Genomic DNA, 16,107 nt, shown 5'->3' with positions numbered 1-16,107 from the left:
CAATATGTAATTTCCCCCCTTTTTGATGCTCCTTCTCTATTGTCACAACTTTCTTACTGCTTAGATGCCTCCAGCAGCAACTCACTGGCGTGGATCGACAAAATTGGGTGGTTTATAAGCTGAGAAAAATATAAGCATCAGACTTTTACATTGATATTTGACAAGGAAGAGGGCTGAGAGACTCGGTAGTGCTGCCTGTATGAAAAGACAGGCAGCCACCTTGAAGAGAGATTTGTCATCTTGCCAGGGAGCCACAGGGAGAGAAACCAGCCCAAGCTGCGTCCAGTCACCTGAACAGCACTCAGCCATACTCAGTTGTGTGCTAGCTTTGTAATACAACATTTCAGTTGCCTGTGGTCTGTGAACCATTCTATTTAGAGCTTTAATTCCCAGAAGATGGAATTTTTATTTTGACTTTATGGTTGATGGTTACTTAAATACAGAGAGTTATGCTTGGGAAGGAATGCTAGTTGTGCCAGAGACTAGATATTGGAAATGGAGAGTAATGCAGAAGGGGAAAACCTTAGTGGTGCTGCATTTTTCTTTTCTCCTAAACAAAATGCTTTGATCTCCAGATGAAGAAACTAGCACAACAGTTCATGTTAATTGATACCACTCAATCATCAATCCACTTGGCTTCTGCAAAGAACATTAGTTCAGCAGCACTGGCAGAGCATCAATGGAAGTTAATTTTAATGGTAATTCGGAGCTTGGCTTATTTCTCTTTTAAAAGGTTTTTATACATGAAATAAATTTTTATTGCTAATTCATTTCATTATCATCTGATGTGGGTTCATGCTAAATAGTGCAGTTCACTCTTCCTTTTCTGGAATAGGGTGAAGTTACTGTCCCTCCCTAAATATTCATGAGTTGTGATTGTTGTTTGTAGTTCAGAGAGGTGAAATTCAGGGTTAAGGGACCAAAGGTTAAACTAATGAAAGGGATATTTTTTTAATATTGAAACAAGCTGCAGTTCTTCCAACCAGGTAATTCATGACACAGGAGTCTGGGCCTGCTTGCTGAGACACGTTATGGACTCTGGCAGGACACTGCTTCCACTTTTCTTCTGTCTGATGGGAGCAGCATAGCCCTAAGCCTAATGAGAGGTACTGTCAGAACCTTCCATCATGCTTTTTAGTGATATGGCAGAGCAATACAGTTCATAATGCCTGACTGCATCCCTGATGCAGCACAGCTGCAGGCATGCACTGTGCTGCAGGTATGATGGTACCCATTTCCAACAAGGCATTTGAGTGATTATCCCTGTCCTTTCTAACTCTGGGCTGAGGATCCAGCAGGCACCAGCATCCTCCAGGCAGAGATAAGTAACTGACTATATCTAGCCTAGCTTAAAAATTATTTTAAAATCTCCTCATAAATATTATCCTAGTAGGAGTATCTGTGGTGATATGAGTCTGCTTTTCTCCTGTTAGAAGTGAGACTGGCATCCTTCAACTACTGTGCACATTGTATTTCTCAGATTCACTTTATAGGATTAGGAGGAATGGCTGAGGGGAAATCATGCTCAGCTGCATGTCCAGGTCAGCATATTTGGAGAAGCTGCAGAGCTGTCCAGTGCTGAAGCGATTCAAGTGCTGTATTATTGCCACGGGTCATGTGCAACTGTTTGAAGTAAACCTCTTTACTGTTTTTATACTTCATGGCATGGAATCAGGCTCCAGAATGATCAAAGCCTCAGGCTTAAATTATCCTAATTAGGCAAAATCAGAGGAGCATGAGTTTGAGGCTTAAAGGTTGCCACAGAGGCAGAGTGCAGCTTACATTACTATGTCCTACTTACTTGTGGGACCTCAAGAGTATACATGTTTTTACTTCCTTTTGGAGTACAAGATTCTGAGTCTTTTAAACAACCAGGACTATTTCAGAGTCTGGTTTTTTTTGCTCTGGTATAATATGAATAATGAAGTTGCAGGCTTGGTCTTAAGTAACAACTCTTGTGGGTGAGGTGTACAGTTTGAGCATCATTAGATCATTCCATTTTATTTCTTTTCTTGGATTTTGAATATTAATAGTATATCTAGCTATGATTTTTTTATTTTTCAAGTACATCTTTCTACCCTAGTACAAAATCAGCTTGTACTGTGATATTGCAGAAGCACTAGAATTTTTCATCAAATGGTGAATAAATTTGGTCTGGAACACTATTAGTTCCACAATCACACAGTGCCTGGACTCAGGGGAACCCAGTGCAAGACTGAAGTTGCTAGTCATTGTCCCAGCACTGCTGGATTGCAATAAATGCCACCAAGACTGTAGGAAATATAAACAGAGAAACAAGGTATTTTCTTTTGCTCCCTCCTTTTAAAGACAACCTAAGTGTTCTTAAATATCATGGTCTATATGTCAAGATTACTTAATATTTGTCTTTAAAGTAAGTTATTGTCATGCAATTTCATAGTAAAATCTTTTATTCCATAGTTGAAAGTCTATGGAATAACAGATGAATATTGGTATTTTTCATTTCTTAGGATAACTTGGTTATTTTCCAGTAGGAAAGATTTTTGCTGGAATGGGGAAATAATAGCTGGAAATTTCTGGTTCCTGCCATTCTCTACAATTCCAGACCACTTGCTGTCATTTTGGAAAGATGCTTCTTAAATCTCAGGGACATGTTAAAGCTCTGGAACTAGATGTGTTTGAGGACAGATTGGATGTGGCTTTGAGCAACTTGATCCTAGTGAAAGGTGTCCCTGCCTGTGGCAAGGGGGTTAGAATTGAGTGGCCTTTAGGGTCCTTTCCAACCCAACCTATTCTGTGATTCTGTATTTCCCAAGTAGCTTTTCTTTAGTCCACTATGAAGTGTCAAGATCCAATTTTGCCTTTGTGTGTGCTCCTGGCAAAGGCTTCTTTTGTGTGGATGAAGTTGCATTCCTGCACATTTGAAAGCTGTTCACTTACTGATATTCCAGGATTGGAGTATTTTACTTGAACTGTGTCCATGTACTAAGAATGGCACTCCATATATCCTGCATCTGCTGTGGCTACATTCAGAAAAGCTGTTTAATCCTTAAAGTGTAAAATCTACTGCATTTGCAAATGTGTTATACAAACATTTATGATAATGGTATCAATTTCAGAAATCGGACTATTTTTTGGGGATATTTTATTTCTCACTCCTTTTAGAGCTCTGTGCTGCTAGCTCCTTTTCCCTTTGCTTTATGGGCCTGTTGCCCACTTGTGTAGCTACAAGCATAAACTCTGCAACCCCTTCTGTTAACCATCTAACCTTGGCTGTTCTTTTCTCTAGGCATGATCAGGCTGGCCAGTTGCCTGAGGAGGACACAAGTGTCATCTTTAGCTGATTCCAGTCATGTCCAGTGCCAGACTTGGGTGTTCAATTTGGGGCATTGACTGTGCTGCCAGTGAGTCTGGCACTTGTACACCCTCACTGTATTTCTACTGCAGTATGAGATGGGCATTTTGCTTCTCCTTCCTAGATCTCCTGGTCCTGGGAGTGCCTCCTGAATCTCAGCCTTGTGCATGCCACCTTAATATCTTGTTCTCTTTAAGTTAGGCTCTACTTAGAAATATTTTTGATGAAACTGATTTGCATGTACAACTCACTGAACTTGTACTGCAGTGTCTTCCTGGGGCTGCATTTGCCTCTTACTCTGGTGGGTGGAATCTCTGGGCAAGATCAGCTTGCAGCTATATCTCTTTATTATGATTTTTTTCACAATTGCTGTAATTAAACCTGATATAGCAGAACCCTAGGAGGTAAGAATAATAAGCTAATGGCATATTTTCTTAAAGGTTTGGATGTTTTCCAATTAATATGTTTTCTGTTAGGTTGGCATGTTGTCTCCATCCTTTTCATCAGTATGGCTGATGATGCAGTGGAGGCATGTTTAGAATCATCCTGCATCTCCTTCACCTCGTCCTATACTCAGTGAACTGAAGCCTCACGCTCTTTTGGGAAGACTAGTACATCAATTAATGCTGGGTAGCAATACTGTCTTTTATTAAATAGTTTCAGATATTGTAGAGAAACTGACTGTGCAAGGTAGTTTTAGAGTAGTAACTAAAATGGGAAGTGAAGCATTCATGGAATATAACACATATAATAACACCTGGATTTAGAATTAATTGTACAGATAAAACATATCCAGAAGCACATAGGATGCTGAATCATGGAGTTCTTAATTTTTAAAATCAAGCCTTGCAGTTCGAGTCTTATCTTTACATATATACAAAATTATCTATATGAGCAGTGGAAGTGCTAAACAGGATCAGCAAAAGTCTTTCAGGGCACAGATTCTGTTCACTGCAATTGTACAGTGAATTCAGCGTACACTGAATTTGTCCTGTTGGATGTTATCGGAGGCTGCTGAGACACAAGCCTTTATTAAAGTTCAGATGAGGAGTATAGAGTAAAAAAGTAAATCCTGAGCTGGCAGTGTCTGAATAAATGCCTGTTTCCATAACTCCTCCTCTCTGCATCTGAATTTCACCAGTGTGGTGTTAAAGGCCTTCCAAGTGGTGCTTGGAAGAGAGCTCTTCTTTGGTCCCATGTATGCTGAGGGATCTTCTGGGATATGGTTGCCTCCTCCTCTGCCAGGATGAGGATCATAAAGCAGGTTCTGGAGTTGTAAAGGGCTGAATTACACTTCAGGCTATAAACCCCAGTGGGGCTCTGCTGCCCTTTGAGGCACAGGGATGGTGGGATGCGTTGGGTGGTGACAAAGATGTTCAGATGTGCAATGCTTACCTTTCAGACAATGCTTATTGCTGCCATCCATGGAGTTCTATTATATAATGCTGCTCAGTGCACTTTGAATCATGTCTTTCCTTCTATACAACTTTCTTGACAGGCAGCAGAAATATTTAGTCCAGCTTGTCCTGGTCAGAACATCTTACATTGCAGTGAGTAGGAGACCTTCACACTGTAAGCCTCTGATTTGATTTGACATTTCAGATGGGAAGGTGCGAGAAGTGGTAGATGACATTTATTGGAAGACAGGAGGATGTTATAGGCAAGGGAACATCATGTCACAATACCCTCCCAAAGGAAATTCAAATATGTGCTGACCCAGCAGTAGATGGGATGACAAATTCTCATCCCACACCTTAATACATTTAAATATACACCAGCTCTGGGTCGAAGCTAGGGTCACATGAATTTATAACAATCTAACTTGATTTGGTGTGGGGAAAAAATAATACTCTGTTCTGCTGCCCTGTTCCATAAGTTGGGCTGGCTTCTGCCATTTTTAATTTCTTCATTAAAGTACATCATGTGCATGTCTTAAGAGAAATACAATGAATCTGAGCTAAAGTACTTGGATAATAATTACCTTTGAGACTTGACTAGAATAACTTAATTCCTTATTCAAGCTCATGCTGGCAACAGGTCATCTCACTGCTGACTTTCCCATAGCTGGAGCTATTGGCATACTCTGATCCTTCCAGATGTGTACTGGGAATAAGCAAAGGGAAGGTTGGGACTGGAGAGAAGTTAGTCCCTTCTCAGTTTCTGGTTCCTTCTATCCTCTTTCAAGGGCATTTATCCTTTCAGTGTTTTTATCTGCTGTGAACTGTTTGGTACAGAGCATCTGCAGCAACGCTGAGATTCTAGCCCAAAGTTGTTGACTGAAGTACTTTTGAGTGCAGCAAGACCTTGATGCACCAGAAATGAATTACTGTAGTGTTTATGGAGAGGTGCTCAATGCCCAAGCCTTCTGTACATAAGGGTGTGTGATGGTATTGCAAAACTCATTACTGGATAAGTAAGGGCACAGTCCAGTCAACTGGAAAAATAGTTTTTGATCACATCCACCAACTTTTTCTATTTCAAATACTTCTTCAAGAATAATTTCCTTCTGGCAGGAGAAACCACCTATGATTTCAGACAGCTGTGGAGAGATTACAATATCTGTGGTTTGTAGGCTTTAGAATGACCAAATTGTGCTTTTGCTCATATTGGATTTCACAGTACAGTTGTCTGATCTTCTTATCACCATCTTTATCTTCCTTTTCTTTTCCTTCTAGTTGTCTTTCAGTTTGTTTGACTATTCAAGGACGCCTTTTAAAATATCTACATAATGTTGAATTTCTCAAGGCCTTTATTTGATTGAAGCCCTCAATAATAAGTCCAGTTACAGTAGTGCAGCAAACAGCCTTGTGAGGGAAGGGCAGTGAGCTGTGCAGTCTTTTGTCCCTCTGAATGTGTACTCCTTTAGAAAGGAAGATGAAGTATCTTTGCAATTCAGTCATGGCAGCCCACAAGTTAATAATTTGAGCAAGGACAGTCCGGGGAATGACTGCACAGGGAAAGAGCATGGCCAAACATGAAGCTGTTCCTCACTTCAGAGAGACATTATAGAAATGCCTGTATAATTTAATGGTCTCTACTCACCAGGAAAAAAATCCTCAATGTTTATTTCAAGGTAGTTTTTTGTGGCTTTTGTCATCAGACTCTATGATCCAAGTAGTTATTCAGTTGGTAGAGTTTGAGGCAAGAGACATTACGGACTTGCCGGGAGAAACTCTGCTCACTTAGGGATGATCTCATCTGTTAGCTTTGCTCTGCACTTACATTTAATAACTGCAGGGGATCTTTGTCTCAGAAATACTTTATGTATGAACTGGTGTCTTGAAAATATCTTTATTTCAATCACAGTACCCTAATTTTTTTCTTGAAATAACTAGAATAGGGACAGCATAAAAAAAAATTTAATCTTAGAGAATCTAGAGTATAAGGATGTACTTAAAATAGTATCTTTCTACCAAAGAGAGAATAGGTTGAAAGTCTTCTGTTGGCACAGTTTTAAAGTCTCAGCAGAGTCCTTGATGGATGGAGGTAGTCTGTCCATCAGCACAGGATGTAGAGAGGTAGAGAGAACAGTTCATGGGAATAGCAGGGTGTCTTTATGGTCTATCCATGCTGTAGTCTGCTCATAGGGGAAAAAGCCCAGCCTTGTTGCAAAGCTGATGTTGTATTTCTTCCCCACTTATTTCTTTGATAGACTAGTTTTCTGCTGGTATTTCTGCTTTTGCAACTGAGATAATTGCAAATGCTGTGGTTTCTCCTAGTTACCTTTAATTTAAAATGTGCAAAATGGGATCTATGCTAAGAGGGGCACCTTTCCCAAATTTAAAGCAAGCCAAATCACCTTTACATATAACATAGTAGAAAAATCGATCTTAATTTCAACTTATAGGCAAAATGCCTTTTGACCAAAAGGGAAAAAATTGTCTCCTTAGTTTAGTTCTAGAAATCTCTACCATATGACTCTTGCCACAAACTTTCTGCTTCCTTCTCATTTCTCTTCATCACGACTTATTGTGTTCCAGTTAAGGTTGTGAAACTCTGCTTGCCGCTCCCACACTTAGTTGCAGGACAAAACCTACCTGAAAATGATATCATAAAGGTGTTGCATAGCTCATATAAATCCTTTTTTAGGGGATTTTTTTTTTAAAGACACTGCTCTATGCAAGCACAAGACCTCCTCTAAGTGGGTTCTTCTGGGAGATTTGTCTGGGTTAGGTCTCAGCCTTATTTCCTCAATGTTGCATGCAAGCATCTCAATGATTCTGTCATGTTGTGATTTCTGCTGCTTAAACATGATGTTGAAGTGCTACAAGAAAGCTAAATGCTTTCTCCAGCTCAGCTTTTTGTGGTGCTTGCTGTAAACTAACAGGGGATACAGAGAAGAGCTTCTGTTCCTCTCACTTTAAGGAGGGGACTGAATGTGTTTAGAAAGCCACATTTACATTGCAAAGCAGCATGTAAAAGAGCTTTCCAAGGCAGAGAGATAGGCACCTCAGACTTCACTGCATGTGATCACAGATACTCAGCAGGATGAGTGATATCAGTGGATCCACCCTTATTTTCTTCTTGGCCATCTGGGACCCTGCTTCTTAGACATCCATTTGAAATAGGTTTTGAAGCTGGTTGATGAAACACAAAGCTCCATGGGAGCATCTTACTATGAGAATCATAGGGTGTACATTGATATAAAGAAACCTGTCCATGGAATAGCTTTTGCTGTGCTTTTTCTTTGACTTGACAGCAGTGCTGAGATATTGCTTTGTTCCATGAGCTATTGGGTCATCAGTGAGTTTTTACTGGTAATTGCTGTCTCACTGACTTTTTATTGATCATTTAATTTCTGCCTCCAAACATGTGGGAGCAAATATTTTTCAGTCCTTTTAACCTCCTTAACTTTTCATTTGTGCTCTGCTTCCCTCTCCCCTGTGGCCAGCCCAAAGCAAATAGGTGGACAAAAAGATTAATAGAAGCAAGGAGATGCCTTCCTCCTCTCAAGTGCCCTGTGGCTTGGAGACTGTTATTAATAGCTGAAGTAAAAAAGTGTTTCATAACCCTCTTCTTGCTCCTGCTTCCTTGCCAGCCCCCTTTCCTTGGTCCCTGGAGAGAAAGTGTGAGCTCATCACTTTCCAATGCAAATTCAGCTTTTGGTCTCATACTTGGATTCTTTTCTTGTCATGGGTGGAATATTTATCTTCTGCCAGCTGGTGGCTTTAAGCAAGCTGCTATTTGCTGGGCTATCCAGAGACCATGTGAGGAACAGGCCTGGCAAAAGCTGCTCGAGCACTTTATTTTTTCTCTACTCTGAAAATGTTGCTGTCTGCTCAATATGTGTGCACATGTCTTCTGCACCTCTGTCTTTGCTCACACAGTGGTTGAAAAGAAAATTTAGACATTTTGGTGTGGAATCAGAAATTGAAATGTAGGTGTAACTGTCTGAAATCTGTGGAATTTGCTCTGTGGAATCTGGTCACATAAAGCCCACGCACAACAAAGCTGTTGTGTGTCTGGAGATTCATTATCTTCAGGGATGGCTTTCTTTTCATGTGGGCAGTGGATCTGATGTTTTCTATATCTCTAGAGATCTAGTGGGTCAGTGCTGAAAGGGAGCTGGCAGAGCTTGCCAGACGACCTGGTGAGAATGGGAATGGCACAATGTTGTCTATTACCCCATTTCTGTATGGATAGTACAGTATGGTGGGTCCTTTCAACCATCCCCCCCCTGCTAAATTTTTACAGGACTGCTTTACCAGCTGAGCATTGCCTAACAAGTTTGACTAAGCTGGAGGCTCTGAGAGAGTCTTTATTTGGAAGTTAAGGGAGATGAGCTGTAGAAGAAAAATGGAAGGAAAAAAGAGCATCGCAGTTCTGCTTCTCACTCTGGAAAAATGTTTGCTCTCTTTCCTAGTGAAAATCTTTAAGCTGTTCATTCTGTTAATGCATTTTCTGGGTATGAGCCATTTTGTGGACAAAATATTTATTTTATGTCTCATCCTTTCCGTTGCTCTCTACTCAGTGGATACAGGCAAGCTTCTCCTTCAGGTAAAACAGAGGATGCTGCTACCTTGAGTATGTTTTCCTGAAGTTCTGTGTTCATTGCATTTTTTGGTGGTCAGTAAAGGCATTGACATATAAAAAGCAAGCTGCAATAAGATTGTATATTGAAATATCCACTTAATAGTCACTGGCAGCCTAACAGGCTGCAGACTTTCTGCATTTTACCCCAGAGGGGGGAGTCCATAGGTGTATAATGTACTTGTAAGTGAATTTATAGTTACACTTAAGTAGAGTTAGGAAATTGTTTATTTTCATGTGCATAATTGTTTCTGAAGTGAAAAGCATGCAAGGGAACAGAACCACTTGTGAAAATTTAATGCTGCTGGTGGTTTCAGTTGAAAAAAATTGATGAAATTTAGAAAAATGTTGTGAAATTTTCAGAGTGTTTTTCAGACTTTCAATTGAAATACAGTTTTAAAGTTATTCTCTAAAGGCATCAAATTAAGTTACGGATTAATACAGTTTTGCGGCTGTACGGAACTTTCTCTGGTGACCTGAAACTTTGGCTGTTTTTTTTCCCTTGTGTGATATGATGGGGGTGAATTTAAAAGAAACAATTTGTGCTTAGGGCTTAATGTTCACCTTGTGTTTTCAAGGAGGGGATGTTACTTCAAACTGGCCCTGCTCCTGTACGATTAGTTGCATTTCCATTAGCACATCTTCTGATTTAACTTTATTTGTGAAGAATCTAATGGGCATCACCTCACAGCACATTGTGTTCTGCACCAAAGCATGGTAACTAGACATGATCAGGTGGTCATTTCCAGAAGTGCTCTCCTGATCCATGTCACTTGTTCCCATAGGCACGTTCATTGTCTCCCAACATGTGACCCTTGTGTCTGTCTGCAAACGGGAAAGGGCACTGCATCAGATCCCTCTTTGATTTACTCAGATATCCAGGAGGTGAGCAGAACCTGACTGTGCACCTCTACCCACATGCAGGGGAGGCAGCTAGGGGCTAGCAACTGAGTCTTAAACCAACAGACAGAAACTCAGCTCATCAACTGAAGGGAGGCATCTGCCCAGTTCCTTAGCAGCTCACAGCAAGCAGCAATGGGCACCAGGAGTTGTTTCACTTTATCTAGGGCAAGTAGCAACAAGTCCTACTGGCAGATCAAGCTGAACCTCAGTGCAGGATGATGCCAGAGCCTGTTAGGAAGAAACATCTCTTGTTCTAATAGTTTGGCCCATGCTGCAACTGAAAATCTATGTTGAGCTTCATTAATTAGAACATTGGCTTCTATTTATGCATATAAGTTGATGAATATTCACCAAACATGTTGATTAAGGTGGTGATTGTTGCATATTCTTCCTAGATTTTTAGCCCTTTACTCTGAGGTATTCTATTATTTGAAATATTAACGTGACACCAAGGGAATTTCTGATTAGGTAATAGGGGTATTTGTCACTGTCATTTTCTGGAAAAATCCCTTTGCCAGGATTTCTTCTGCTGGGAAGTAGAGAAGCCTCAGAAAAGAATAAAAACAATTATCTGATTGCTTCTCTCTGTTTTGCTGCTTTGGAATGTGGTCTGGAGATTGTTTACCAACTGGTCAATGTTTGTTTGGTTTAGTGTGAATAGTTTTTGTTTAATGACCAATCACCATCAGCTGTCAGACTCTGAGGAGTCAGTCAGGAGTTTTTCATTATTCATTCTTGTTAAGCCTTCTGTCTGTATCCTTTATCTTTCTTTAGTATAGTTTTAGTATAGCATTCTTTAATATAATATCATAAAATAATAAATTAGCTTTCTGAGAACATGGAGTCAGATTCCTCATCTCCACCTCATCCTGGGGATGTCTCACAAACTCAACAGGCATTCAGACATTGGAATAGGTGCTCAAGGATGTGCATCTCCATTCTTGGAGGTATTCAAAACTTGATGAGGAGCAACATGAACTATCTTTGGATCTGATTTTAACTTTGAAGTTGTCCCTCTTTTGAGCAGGGCATTGGGCTGGTTGACATCTAGGGAGCACTTTTAACACATGTAATTCTGCAGTTAATGTAGAAGAATGGTCTTCCTACATATTTGATATGAATCTATTTATAGATCTGGAAAAACTATGTAACCAGTACTTTCATGGTTAGTATTACTCCAGAAGTAATAAAATAATCCTGTTAAAGGTGTTGCAATATTTTTTAATAAGTACCTGATTTCATTAAAAAAAGTCATCTGGAGTTCATTAACTAGTCAGCATATCTGATTGCATGATTGCAATCTGATTGCAGACTCTGATTGCGGGTATGTCATAGCAGCTGGTCAAAGTAGAACTTAATTTCTCCTTCTATCCTCCTCCAAGGTTTAATTTGGCCAGTTAATTCATGCTAAAGCTGCAAGGCTTGCCTATATTAAGGTACCTCCAGATGAGTTTTGATGACTCATAAGACATGATTAAAGTAACTGAGGGCAGCACATACATCTCAGGGTGATAATTCTGAAATGGCACCAGCCTGAATTGCCAGTGCTAATTTGAAGGATGAAAAAATGCTAACACAAATCAATAATGAACTTTTCCAGGTGAGAGAAGACTTTTAAGAAAATAGTAGATACATATGCCGCATGGAATTGCTTTTTGTTACCAAATTTTGGTCCTAATTATGGTTGTAGCCTCTGGAAACCTAACTGAAATGTTATGCTAAGAAAAACAACCTACTGTGAACTTCCTGTGCTCTACAGATTTTCTGAAGATAATGTGAAACACTTAGAGGCTAAATGGCCAATCTACATCTCTTTGTTTTTTATGGAGATAGTCACCCAATGAGGGACCAGTAACCAAACCATGGAATTAAGGCAATCTCTCATACTGAATGCAGTTTCTCAAAGTTAAGAGCAAATATATGTAGTGAGAGCAGTTTGCAAGCCAGAGGCTAAGATTTCTTTTGCTAGGATATGTTTGTGTAGTAATTCTCAAATAGATTTGTGAAAATTAGAACTAGAACAAAGGGTGCATTTTGTTGAATTTTGTGCTTCAAAACAGTTCATCCAGGGGTATCTGCAACACAGGAGAAGGAAAAGCTGCCTGGGGGCAGCAAAGGCTCAGAATATTCACACCAGTCTTTTCAGGGAAGCTCATAATATCAAAAGCTTTGACAGGAAATGTAGTAAAACAAATACTAGTTTTACAGCTGGATCCTTCTTAGAAACAATTAGCATACAATAAGAGAAGAATGGGTACCCCCTGGTTCAGATCTCTGCATGTTACAGAATGCAAGATGATTCTCAGTCCTAATTTGTGCAGTCTGGAATGGCTATACCATAGCTCATCCAGAGAGTGTGAGTGAGCTGCTGGCTCCCTGCATCTCAGTTTCCTGATTGCTCTAACCCAGGGACTGCGGCAAAGAATCTTAGTGTGGGAGAAATTTTTATCTCTATCTGGAAGTCCTCTAGCTACTGAAGGTAACTTATTCACATTGGCATTGGGTTAATCTGTACTTGAACCTTTAAGGATGGTCCCACAATCTGCAGCCCTGAGAGCTGAGGCAGGGGGGAAGTGAGAAATATTCAAATCCTCAAGACAGGAATGGAATTCTCAGATAACCCATGCAAATAAATCTGTGCCATCTTGGCCTTAATCTGAAGTGATATTGCTGTCACCCAACTGCTCTCACAGGTTACCAGTTTGATGAAAGGCCATGTCAAGGACTGCTTTCTTTTACCAGCTCTTAGATGGCATGGTCTGTATTATGCATAATACTAAACCATGATCACACTGACACTGTAAATTCATGAAACTCAGCAACCACCTTTGCAGAAGTCAAATTGACCAGGGCAAATGCCTCTGGGTGCTTCTGAGATCCACCATTTCCAACAGAAATAACCAATACCCTGGTGGCATTTTGAATTTCTGTTCTATTTTTTAAATTAACCATGGTAAAAACTGTTGCTTGGAGCAGTTTGAAAGAGTTTAAATATCATATTTAAGGGAGTGGTGGGGGCACAGTGGTGAAGAAATACTGGTCTAAAAGTTCTGAAAAATTTTGTGTTGACCTACCAGACAAATACAACCTGGACATCAGACTAGGATCTTAATTGATCTCAATCTTCTTCTGTTAAGAGTAGGATAATGGTCCAGTCATTCCCTGCATTACAAAACAGTTTGAGGCCTCTACTGGGATGGTGTTTACAACTCCAGTGATGCAGTGGTAGCTGAGCTAACATCAGGATGTTAGTTGGTAAAGTTCTGAAAATCGAATAGAAAAATGTCAGTGTTTTCAGGTGGTATTTCTCCAGCGGCCTAGGTTAAAAGTTTTTCTCATAATGGAGAGAAGAGGAAGTCTAATGTGCTAAGGTGATAGTAGGAGCAATGATGAGCAGATATGAGAAGGAAGCTGAGCAGCTGAGCGAGTCAATAAGAGGAGGTGCATGTTTGATGCTGTGAATACTTAGCTGCTCAGGATGAAGCTATCTCGAGTTTCCTTATCTCCAATTTGTCATCTGACCATTGCAGGAACAGGGGGTTGCCAGCCACAGTTAACAGCTGCTGAATCCCCTGAGCATCTGTGCTTGTGATGATGGCGTGGCAGAGGTCTGCTCTGCATGGTTCTAGTTGCATCCTTCTGCTGATCCTTTTCTTAGCACTCTATTGGAAAATATCAGCTACTTTTCTTTAGGATTTTCAGCAAGCATTTCCCTTTGGTCAGAGAAATATAGGATACACTGCCTCTGTCTCTGGAGCAGCTTTGTGGTGGTTTTTGTGTTTCTTGTGGCATCTATAACTCTTGCTATGGTGGCTCCCAGCTAAAAAAACCCCCACTCACTGCTTTGCTCTATAAATACTGTTCCCAGTTATTGGAGCAAAGCTGCAGTTGCATTTGGTCTAAGTTTGTGCTGGAGGCTGAAAATGCTCCATAAATTAATTGCAGTTACCCTATTGAGGTATGGAGGGGAAAGCTTGCTTTTCTTCCTATTCCAGAGACTGGATTGAGCATAGCTAGTAATTCTTCTGAAGATAAAGGTTTTGTAGCATTTTTCTGAGAAGGCTTTCCAGCAGAGCAGTAATTCTGATTCTTGCTGCTCTTGCTGATTTTGCTCTCATAGGGACCTCCAGGACTTGGATCTTTGGGCATCTTGAACATTGTTCTCTTCTGTGTGGAACAACTAGGAAAACATCAGAAGTATGAAATCATCACTGCTTATAAACTTGCCCTTCTCCTAATTTTTATTTCCAGGTCCAGGCAATTGAAGGCCTTTTTCTTAAGTTCAAAAGCTGATTGTCACTTCTAGTTTCATATATGCTGGTGTAGTTGCATTGACTCAGAAGGGTCATTCTCCTACACTGTGAGAGCGGGTTTAAATAAATGGTTCATGTTTAAATGCCAAGCAATCAGAAGCATTGTCATTTTGGACCATGAAAATCTTGAGTTTCTCAGTAAGGTACTGCCTACTCCTGCTGAGTGGACACCATTGCTCCCTGGTGGAGCTGGCAGCGCTTCAGTGCCCTCTGATCTGCCATGCCAAGTGCTGTACAATGTCCTGTTTGCCCACCCTGGTTGATAGTGGTCCCAAAGCTGTTTTTGTGTGTTGAAGTCTCATTAGAGCCATGGGGAAGGAAGTATAAGCCCCAAATTATGGATATGGTCAAGTGATGACCTGAATTCAGCCAATAATCTCTTTCTGCTTTAGGCTTTGGTGATAAAAGTGATATTGACCAGCTTGCTGCATTACCACCAGAAGTCTTTGCAGAATTAGAAATCTGATGGACCTTACTAGAAATTAGCCTTTTTGGTTCTAGAAAAGCTGCAAATAGAACAGGAGTTGTTCTCCCTTCCTTCTCTAAGTTTTTATTTTGTATCTTGGTTCTGTGTCTCTTTCTACTACTCTATATAAATCTCTTGTTTGGGCAGGTATCTGATAACTTAAAGATTAATTTCTGACAAATAAGCATTTGTTATTTTCTTGCTGATACTTCTAATCTATAAAACCAACCTAGCAAAAGGGAATAGGAAAACCTATAAGAAGGCAAGGTTGCGATTTGGGGATTTTTTAAAAGCTCTTTGCACACTAGCTGTCTTTTTATTTAAATACTATTCTTAGTTTGAAACTTTAATTCTGGGCGTACATTTGGTGCCCAGATGGTGCAGACTCACACAGAAGCCCATCACGCTGTCAGGGCAGGCGGATACATATGTAAATATTTTGCCTTTTCCCCCTATAATATTTGGCTTTGTCTAATCTAATTGCTGTCAAAGGCAGAATGTGAAGAATACTCACAAGAAGCAAACAATGAGGACCTCAAATGTTTATACTGCACTAACTCTGGAAGATGCTGGTAGGCTGTGATGTAATTAATAACTTGTTTCATGGGTTTTCTTCATGCTGTGAATTCATGGTCTATAATCTAAGTTCATGCCAGATAGTATCTTACAACCCTTAGTAGAAACCTGCGTTTGCAGTGGTTTAAAAGCATTTTTTACCCTGTGGAACTGTCGATATAAGGCTAATGGGTCTGCCTTTTCAGTTCAGGCTGGCAGTAAGAGTCCTCTACATGCCTCCTTGTGTATAGCGCTCTTTATTATTTATATAATTCATTGCTTCATTTAATTTATTCTATTGAGTGCTTGTCTTAATGTATTTTTAATACATAAAAGCATTTCCAGCATAGCTGCTGCTTCTCTGACTAGTGGTAGCTAGTAACAAACAGCGTGGCCAACCACATTAAGGATACCTATTTAGGTATCAAAGGCCTGAGCCAAAATAACATAATGTTAGTGGGAAAATGACTTCCATGATCTTTGACTCTGACAGCTCAGTGAGAGGG

General features: G+C 40.1%; 1 protein-coding gene across 1 annotated transcript in view; it reads left to right on the top strand.

The window, feature by feature from the left end:
• The window catches only part of TMEM178B (transmembrane protein 178B), a 214,263-nt gene that overhangs the window by 41,264 nt on the left and 156,892 nt on the right, over positions 1 to 16,107 (top strand). The window lies entirely within an intron of this gene.

This window comes from Melozone crissalis, unplaced genomic scaffold, assembly GCF_028551555.1.
Source record: "Melozone crissalis strain CALT ecotype California unplaced genomic scaffold, PUWL_Pcris_2 ptg000033l_1, whole genome shotgun sequence".
Taxonomy (NCBI): Eukaryota; Metazoa; Chordata; class Aves; order Passeriformes; family Passerellidae; genus Melozone; species Melozone crissalis.
The sequence above is the reverse complement of the archived record's forward strand: the minus strand, read 5'-3'. Positions and strand labels throughout refer to the sequence as shown.